The sequence below is a fragment of the Portunus trituberculatus genome, chromosome 22 (genome assembly GCF_017591435.1).
Source record: "Portunus trituberculatus isolate SZX2019 chromosome 22, ASM1759143v1, whole genome shotgun sequence".
Classification (NCBI taxonomy): Eukaryota; Metazoa; Arthropoda; class Malacostraca; order Decapoda; family Portunidae; genus Portunus; species Portunus trituberculatus.
The window spans coordinates 2,788,911-2,798,910 of record NC_059276.1 but is presented as its reverse complement, the minus strand read 5'-3'; the positions used below and the strand labels follow the sequence as shown (position 1 = coordinate 2,798,910).

Sequence of the window (10,000 nt, the reverse complement as noted above, 5' to 3'; positions counted from 1 at the left end):
ACCTTGTCTTATTTAACTTATTCTAGTCTTATGTTAGTATTTTTTGGATTAAGCTCGCTCAAGATATTAAAGAAAAGGATTTAGATCGTCATTATATAGAAGCAAACAACTGCATTCCATAATATTCGTGGTTTAGCATAACTTTATCTTGCTTTATTTAACTTAATTTAATCTTATGTTAGTATTTTCTGCTTTAAGGTCTCTCAAGATGTAAAACAAAAAGATTTAGCTATTTAGTAGATACAGACAAACGATTGTATTCCATAATGTTCGTGGTTTAACATAACTTTATTTTGCTTTATTTAACTTAGTCTAGTTTTATGTTTGTATTTTCTGCATTAAGCTCCCTCAAGATATAAAACTAAATGAGTCAGATATTTAATAGACAGAGACACACAACTGTATTCCATAATATTCGTGGTCTATCATAACTTTATCTTGCCTTATTTAACTTACTCTCATTTTATTTCAGCATTTTCTGGATTAGGCTCGCCCGAGATATAAAATAAATGAGTCAATTATTCAATAGATAGACTGAATTCCATGACATTTGTAGTTTAATCTAACTTTATCTTACCTTCTCTATTGTAGTCTAGTCTTATTTGAATCTTTCTGTCTTAATCTAATAAATTCACAGCTCACCCACGATAGAAAATTAAAAAGTTGAGATATTCAATCGACAACACTGTGTCCCATAACATTCTTAGTTTATCTCACTTTTACATTTCTTTACCTAATAATCTAATATTATGCAGTGTTTTCTAAGGTTCATTAAAGTTATCCCTAGCGTGGCCAATATAAACTTAGTTACCCTTATCTCGCCTTACTTAACCTCACCTTAACTTAATTAGTTTGACAGCACCTTATCGTACTGAAACTTATCTACTCTTATATAATCTTAATATAACCTAACTTAATCTAAGCAATCATTACTTTACCTAATTTAGTCTGACCAAACCTAACCTAACCTATCACAACTACAGGTAACTATATATAATCTTGATATAACCTAACTTAATCTAAGCAATCATTACTTTACCTAAGTTAGTCTGACCAAACGTAACCTAACCTATCACAACTACAGGTAACTAAATCTAACCTAACCAAACCTAACCAAACTTAACCTAACGTAACCTAACCCAACCTAACTAAACCACCACATTACATCACATTTCACACACCATGGCACTTCATATCACCACACCAACACACCTAGCACCTGACACACCTTGGCACAACTGAAAGACACCTACCACACCTATTGAACCTCCTACACCTTCCCTATTCGCCTGGGTTTCGTGTACAATTTATTCAGGACTCAATAGGGTAAGCATGGGGTGTTGAAAAACTCTACGCTAATTGCCATCCATATTTCATTTACTTTTCAAGGGAGATGGGCGATATTGATTGTTGTTGTTGCTGTTATTGTTGTTGTTGATTATTGAATGGTGATGGTGGTTGTGGAAGGAGGAGGATAAGGAGGAGGAGGAGGATAAGGAGGAGGAGGAGGAGGAGGAGGAGGAGGAGGAGGAGGAGGAGGAGGAGGAGGAGGAGGAGGAGGAGGAGGAGGAGGAGGAGGAAGAGGAGGAGGAGGAGGAGGAGGAGGAGGAGGAGGAGGAGGAGGAGGAGGAGGAGGAGGAGGAGGAGGAGGAGGAGGAGGAGGAGGAGGAGGAGGAGGAGGACGAGAAAGAGGAGGAGGACTAGTATACGATTAAAAAAGAAAAATAATGAATAGCAGAGCGAATCAAAACGAAAAAATACTCTAATCAGAATAATAGTGATAGTTTTAGTAGTAGTAGTAGTAGTAGTAGTAGTAGTAGTAGTAGTAGTAGTAGAAATAGTAAATAGTAAAAACATAAAAAAAATAAGAGGAAAATTATTACAACTAGAAACAAAAAAATATCAACACAAGAAAAATAACAAAAACAATAAATAAGAAAAAGAGAAAACGAAAAGAAAGAGAAACAAAAGAGAAACAACAGGATAACTGACATAAAAAAGGAAAAAAAAAACACCACCACCACCACCACCACCACAACAACAACAACAACAACAACAACAACAATACCAATAGTAATAATACCAATATCAATAGCAGTATATTAATTGGATTTGGCTTCATGGGGGAGAAAAATATACACATCGGCTTGGTATGTTAATAAGTGAGAGGTGCAGGGCGTGGAGGGCTGAATTATACTGCCAACGCTCCAGAGAGAGAGAGAGAGAGAGAGAGAGAGAGAGAGTAATGATTTTCAGACATATTATCATCACTTTTCATTTTCTCTCTCTTCTAAGCTATTTTCTGTCCATTTTTCAACTTTTCCCACCTATTCCATGCATCTTTTTCGCTTTTCTAACTCTTTTCTAACTTGCTCTAATTCATTCGAGGTATTTTTCCTATTTTTCACATCTATTTAAACTGTTATCTACCTCTCTTTCCTAACTTACTAACTCTTTTCATATAATTTCTATCTCTATTTACTCTTCCTCTATCATCATTCAACCTTTCCATTTCTCTTTCTCTAATCATACAGAAATAAACACATAAAAACAATCTTCCCAACGTATAATTGTAGTATTCTCGTCATATTTACCTTAAGTTCACTATAACATACAGATACTACTGACTTTCACCTCTAAAGACATGTGTAACTTGATTTTTTTTTTATCTTCCCCACCAATACTAATAAATCTTCAGTACCATTTCTTGTACAGATGTCCTAATAGTAGAGCAGTACTTTATCTTGTTTATTTCACCTCCACACACACTTTACGTAAATGTCCTCGGCTTCCTTTTTTTATAGTGTAGCTGCTGTGATAAAGACATTAGTGTTTTCTAGGTCACAGAATTATTGCCTCGAGTTTCTCTTTCTCGTCTCGTAATGCTTTTCAACATGGTAATTGTATCTGTCCTCTTTTCCCTTGCTCTTATGTAATCTTCCGCTATTTGTCTTCGATTTATGGACTTTTCCTTCCTTTTTTTCCAGTTTTCAGTTTTGTTTTCACTATATTTTTTCTTCTATTTTTTTCTTTTTTTCTCATTTTTACTGTCCTTTTTTTTTATCTTAGTTTTCTTTCTTTTTCTTACGGTCACTTTTTTTGGGTTTTCATTCTCCTTCTTTCCTTTCAATTTCGTCATGTTCTCTCATTTCCTCTTTTATCCATGTTTTTTTTTCTCTCGTTTAAAATAATACCTATATTTTCTGTGTACTCTTCTCATTTATTTTCCTCATTTCTCTTTATTTTCATTGTATTTTTTCTATTTCCTTTTGTACTTTTCGTTATTTTCCTTTGTCCCGTTTCATTATCTCAATTTTTAGGTACATTTTTCATTTCCTTTCTTGATTTTTCCTTATTTTCATTGTCTTTTTTTCTATTTCCTTTTGTACTTTCCATTATTTTCCTTTGCCCCGTTTCATTATCTCATTTTCAGGTACACTTTCCGTTTCCTTTTCTGGATTTTCATTACTTTCATCTCTATTTTTTCTCTCCCTTGTACGTCAACACTTTTTTTTCCATACAGGAAGGGAAAAAATGAAACTTTTCCACGATGCCATTAGGTCTTGCCGCTCTCCGGAAGACCCCGTAAAGTTTCCATAATATACGAACTAGTTCCTGTCTCCTTCTACTCCTCCTCCTCCACCTCCTCCTCCTCCTCCTCCTCTTAAACCCTTCTCTTTTCTTCCTTATCTTTTATTTATCCTTGTTCATATTTTTCCTTTCCTTTTTCACAGTACCCATCTCTCTTCTTCGTCTTTTTCGTCTTTTCTCTTCCTCCTTCTTCTCTTCTTTTCTCCTCTTTTTTTTTACTTTCATTTTCTTCTTGACTGTTTATTTCTTCTTATTCTTATTCTTTTTTTGTCTTCTCCTTCAATCTTTCCCCAATTCTTCAAATTTTCTACATTCACTTCCTAATCCTCTTCTTCCACTTGTTTCACTCTTTCTTTTTTTCTCTTTGTTTACGTTTGTACATCCACTATTGTATCTCATCCCCCATCCTCTCTATCTCTCTCTCGTCTCCCTTCTGCTTCAGCTTCTCTTTCTCCTCCTCCTTTTCCATCCTTCTCTGATCTTAACAGCAAGAGATAAGATGTGCAGAAGTTTATTGTTATGAAGATAAGTTCGAAGAAAAACGCTTCCTTTCACAATGTTATTACTATTACTATTACTATTTTTATTACTATTACAGCTATTATTATTATTTTCCTTCACAAACTTCCCAATCTATTCTTGTTGTGATCGTGCTTCCTTTTCTCCTTCGCAGCCTTGAAAAGCTACAACAACAAAAACATCAACTGTAACATAACTATCAAAATCATTCGTTATTTTATCTACTTCGTTCTCCTCTTTCTCTTTTTATCGTCCTCCTCTACCTCATTCAATTCCACCTTTCTTGATCTCGTCCTCCTCGTTTTCGTCTTAGTTTTTGTTGTTCTCTTTTCCTCTCCTCCTCTTCCTCGTCCTCTTCCTTCTCGTCCTTCTCCTCCTTGCTCTACATTCCTCTCACAACTTTCAACAACTGGAACGAAATTATCCTCAAAAGTTGACTATTAGTAGCAATAGTTTGTATGCGTCACTTCACTTACTGTGCTCAACAATTGTGAAGTAACTCATTAACTTTTGTGGTCCCTGAGTGTTGCTAATTGTTATGTTACTTGGGGATGGTGTGAATTGTGAGTTAGGTTAGGTTAGGTTCGGTTTGGGTAAGGTACGTTTGGTTTGGTTAGGTTTAGTTAGGTTAGGTTATATTATGTGTCTTTTTGTCTGTATGTTAAGTTCTTTCTCTTCTCTCTCTCTCTCTCTCTCTCTCTCTCTCTCTCTCACACACACACACACACACACACACAAACACACACACATACATCCACAAAAAAAATACACTTTTCCCTAAAACATTTCAGGATACAGTCACACACACACACACACACACACACACACACACACACACACACACACACACACACAAAGGATTTACAGAATTAAGAGTCTGTTTTTTCTTTTTTCTTTTTTTACTTTCATTACCGTACAAGAAAAATATAGGTATGGTAGTAGTAGTAGTAGTAGTAGTAGTAGTAGTAGTAGTAGTAGTAGTAGTAGCAGTAGTGGTGGTGGTGGTGGTGGTAACAAAAGTAGTAACAGAAAATAAATATACGAGAAAAAATAAAGAGAAAATAGAACGAAATAAAACTTAAATGAACAAACAAAAAAACACCCGAAAAACAAAAGCAAGACAAAAACAAAACAAAACAACGAGAGCAACACACAAGGCAGACAGACGTAAAGAATTATTTATTGAACAGAAAGAAAAAGAAAAAATGTTGGAAAAAGTACACACAACACATAAAAAAAGAAAACGAGTCCCTTGCACATAATTTAACAACAGAAAACGGGGATAGGAGAGAGTGACATGTTTCGAAGCAGTGAAGTGAAGCATCGTGACACTCAACACTACTTCATTCAGTCAAAGGAGCAAATAAAGCAAGAATAAAGACATCAATTATCTTCCTCTCGAAACATACGACACTTCTTGTTCTTGTTCTTTTCTTCTTCTTTTATTTTCTTTTTGTCATTCTTTTATATTCTTGTTTATATTCTTCCTCTTCTCTTCTTCCTGCGACTTTTTTTTCCTCTTCTTGTTGCTACCTCCTCACCATCTTGTTATAATTCATTCCTCCTCCTCCTCCTTCTCCTCCTCCTCTTCCTCCTCCTGACCGCTCGGGTGGAGGGGGGGAGTGTGTGGGATCAATTTTGGGTACTTCCACTGCGGCCATCACGAGGGAGTGACAACACTTTTGCCTCACCCTGTACGTGTCGGAATTCACTTTGCAAATTGTGAGAAGGAGGTTTTAAAGTTTTGCGCCGCCCTGTCCGTGATGGAATTTAGGTTTGCGGTGTTTTGGTGTGGTTATGATACTTCTGCACCACCCTGTACGTCATAATATTCACGTTACGAGTACTGCGAGGGAAGAATAATACTTCTGCACCACTCTGTACCCACTGGGATTCGTTTCAGAGTCTATGTGAAAATAACGACACTGTCTGCACCACCCTGTACATCAAATTCACGTTATTAACAAAACTTTTGATCCACCCTGTACAATGATGCTGCCAATATGTTTTCCCTCACCCTGTAAGCAGTAAGAATAGACAACACTTCTGCACCACTCTGTTACTTAATGATGTGCGTGACCTAATGTCGATACTTCTGTCCCAACCTGTTATGTAACAAGGCGCGTGAGCGAGTAACAACAATTGTGCGCCACCCTGTAGGAACTAATGCTCACGTAACGGCCACTGCGACAGAATAACAGTTTCTGCACCATCCTGTATTTACCAAGAATCAGACCCTCCCCTCCCATTCCCTCACGTGCTTTACATTTTTGCTGCACCCTGTACCCAGTATCTATATTGACCGACTGACAGACATAAACAGACAGACACACAGACAAATAAATGGAGACAGGTATACAGACATATATACTAACAGACAAAGACACACACACACACACACACACACACACACACACACACACACACACACGCAAACGCAATAAAAAAGGCCATCTGTACACATTATCATGACGAATGGGTAATTAAAGGCAGTTTTGATAGATTGAAAATGAAGAGTTTGTGATAAAAATATTTTGGAGACAGAAGTATTTGAAGTATTTGGGGAATGCATCGTGGAATTCTAGTGTAAATATTTGAAAATGAAAAGAAGAGAATAATAGAAAATAGTAATGAAAAAAACAAAAGACGAAAAAGACAAAAAGTTAAATAAAGCACAAAAGATGATTTTTTTTAATGGATAAGACAAAAATAACAACAGGAAAGAAAACGAGAGAAAAAAAGTCATTATGAAAGGCACGAACGAATACAAGTTGGAAAAATAAAAAAAGTAAAAAAAAAAACGTTCTTTTGACCAATAGGAAAAAAAAAAGGGAAAAAAGGAAAGATATCATGAAAGAAATGAAGAATAGTTACCAGCGACAAAAAAAAAAAAAATAGATACGAAAAAAAGCAAAATTTTAAACGAACAGAAACTTTGGCAACTGAGAGACAAACATAAGAGGGAAAAAATACAGAAGAAAAATACGAGAAACAGGAAACTTTGAAACATGACAAACTGGAATAGACGAGGAAGAAATAAAGGAAAAACAAGGAAAAGAAGGAAAATATGAGAACAAGAGGATTTTAATGGAATAGATCCCAGAATTGCAGGAGGAAAAAATGTGTTAGGGAAACTATGAAAGCTCTTTGTTCTGCAGGGGAAAAGAAAAGTGGATTAGAACATTTTTCCATACCAAGGGGAGAGTGGAGTGTGGAGCAGAACAGCCAAGTGGAGTGAGAGACAAAGATTGCAATAGACTTTTGTTCTACCGTGGATGAAGTTAGTGGCTGGAATGGAAACAGCACACAAGGGGAGAGGAGGAAAAAAGGGAAACACAAAGCAAACAGTACAGAGGATATAAGGAAAATAAGAGCAACACTGACTGACGTTTCTTCTGCAGTGCATTAAGTGAAGTGGACAAAATTTGGACGTGGAAAGAGGAAAAGGAGGAAAATGAAATAGATGAAACAGTGTAGATATAAGAGAAAAACTGTGAATAATATTAATAGAACAATAGAGTGTATAAAGTGGTGACAACACAAAGGAGGAGGAAAATGAAACAGGAACGGTGAAATTGATGAGAAATTAAAGATGATATGAGGAAAGTGAGAGAATAAATACTGATAGATGACTGAATTAGATGGATAGAAATTTGGCAACATAAAGGAAAAAGGGGAAAAGAAAAAGGCAATAGAAATATGAATAAGAAAAAGTTACATGATGAAAAGAGAATGTCAAATGTTAATAGACGATTGAGATAAGAGGGAAAAAATGATGACAACAAAGCAGAGGATAAAAGGGAAACAGGAAAATGAAATACATGAAACATTAAAGATGACAAGAGAGAAATGACGAGGTTGAGATTGATGCAGAAACGCGTTAAATGGTGCACATGGAAACAGAACACAATGGGAAGGAAAAATGATAAAACTGGAAAATGAAACAGACGAAACACGAGGAAAAAAGAGACAAGAGAATGACAGATTTTTTCCTTCACACTAAATTGGAAGCGCAGAAGGAAATAAAAACGTACGCACACACAAAAGATGAAAAATGAAGGAAACAAGCTTAAAACAGGAAACGATACCAGAAAAAAACAAAATAGATTACGATACTGTTACAAATTTTCCTGCTTTGTAAATAAACTCGACTAGGAATATAAGATAAGAGGCATTTGCTCCCTAATTTTGGCTGACGCTTTTCCACTTTTTAGAGAGCCAGCACTCAAGTAGGGCTTTTTTTTATATTTTTTTCCCTTGGCTGGCCCTTTTCCCTACATAAAAAAAAAAAAACTAGATTAGACCATAAAAAATAATATCACATCACCAAAATCTCTCAACAGAACATTAAGGAAAAACTAGACAGTTCTTGAACACAGGTAAAGAAGGTGACACGAACAGCACAGCAAGATAACAGGAAGAGAAATATTATGACAGGCGTTCCTTGCTACGTTGGCAATTATGTAATACTGCACGCGAAAGGAAGGGAAGAAAAACAAAGCATTATCAGGAAAACTGTGTTACTTGAGGACGAAATTAGAAGACAAATGCAAGATGATTAGATGGACAAGATTAAGCATGAAAAATAGGAGAGAGAGAAAGAGAGAAGAAAGATTATATTCGTAAAGATTAGGAATGTGATCTTATATCTAAATACAATATGCACTAAAAATAGAAGCACATAAACATCAGATAAAGTATTCAACTCTATAAAAAACGAGTAAGAACGAAATGTACAATAATACGAATTAGAATGATAAGATAGTAAAAAGAATATGAATAAAAACAAATTAGGAAGATAAAGTTAAGAATATGCTTCAAGAATAACATGAATACACAAACAAACACAATGATAAGGGACGGGACATAGAAAAATGAAGATAAGTAAGGAAGATAGGAATATGTATGAGAAAGTACATGACACAATTAGTAAACCTGGAATAGAAGACACATGGGAGATAGAAAGATAAACAGAGGAAGACAGTGCAAAAAAGTAGATAAGGAAGATAAAAATTAAAACTGACACACAAAAACTATAAAAAAAACTCAAATAGCGAAAATGAGAGACAAAAAATAAATGATGAAAGAACGAAACGAAAAAAAAAATCAAACGAAAGGCAGTGAAAGATAAACGAGAGGAAAAATGAAAACCAACACACAAATAGATGAAACGAGAGAAAAAGATACCATGAAAGGAAAGACACAGGAGGAATGAGGGAGAGAATGCGAGACAGAGAGACAGAGAGAGACAGAGAGAGATAGAATGGTGCCTTTGTTGTGCCGAGTCACTGAGTATAAAGGTGATGAAGATGGTGAAGGTGACAAGGAAGATGACGCAACATCCAGCCAGTGTTGTGCAGGGCCGCCACACGTTAACAGCAAGGGTCACTGCCTCACCTGTACAGAAAAAGGTGCATTAATTACCTTCTCAACGGCGCAGGTGAAGGTGTCCACTCAGGAACGTGGACCAGACAGCAATCCTCTCTTCCTCTCTCTCTCGCTCTCTTTCCCTCTAACTCTTTCTCTCTGTCTCTTCTCCTTCGCTCTCTCTTTCTCTCCTTCGTCGGTCATGTGACAGTCAGGAGACAAGAAGGGCGCCTCATCACCTTGTCGCTCACTTCTCCTTCACCGCCACCTTCACCTGATTTTTCTTCTCCCTTCTCTACCTCCTCCTCCTCCTCCTCCACCACCCCGCCGGCGACGACCACGCAATGCAACAACAACAACAAGTGCAACAACAACAACAATAACACCCGGGAGAGGACCACCACTGCTTCACTGCCTCTCGCCGCCAGGAACGTAACCAAAGGCATGACCCGGCGGCTCCTCGCGCGGCTCCGGCGGGAGGACCTGACGCAAGCTCTCGATTACCTCCGCTGCTTGTGATCTC

The 10,000-nt window shown here is 36.6% G+C and overlaps 1 protein-coding gene across 14 annotated transcripts in view; it reads right to left on the bottom strand.

The window, feature by feature from the left end:
• LOC123507429 (glycine receptor subunit alpha-4-like) overlaps positions 1-10,000 on the bottom strand; it is a 142,256-nt gene that overhangs the window by 100,303 nt on the left and 31,953 nt on the right. The window contains exon 1 of one of the 14 annotated variants that reach the window (XM_045260270.1): positions 9,535-10,000. This exon is cut by the window's right edge and continues 286 nt beyond it. The exons of the other annotated variants lie outside the window; for them this stretch is intronic. The gene's annotated coding sequence lies outside the window, so the exon portion shown is untranslated. The remainder of the gene's footprint in view (positions 1-9,534) is intronic. 14 annotated transcript variants of the gene reach the window in all.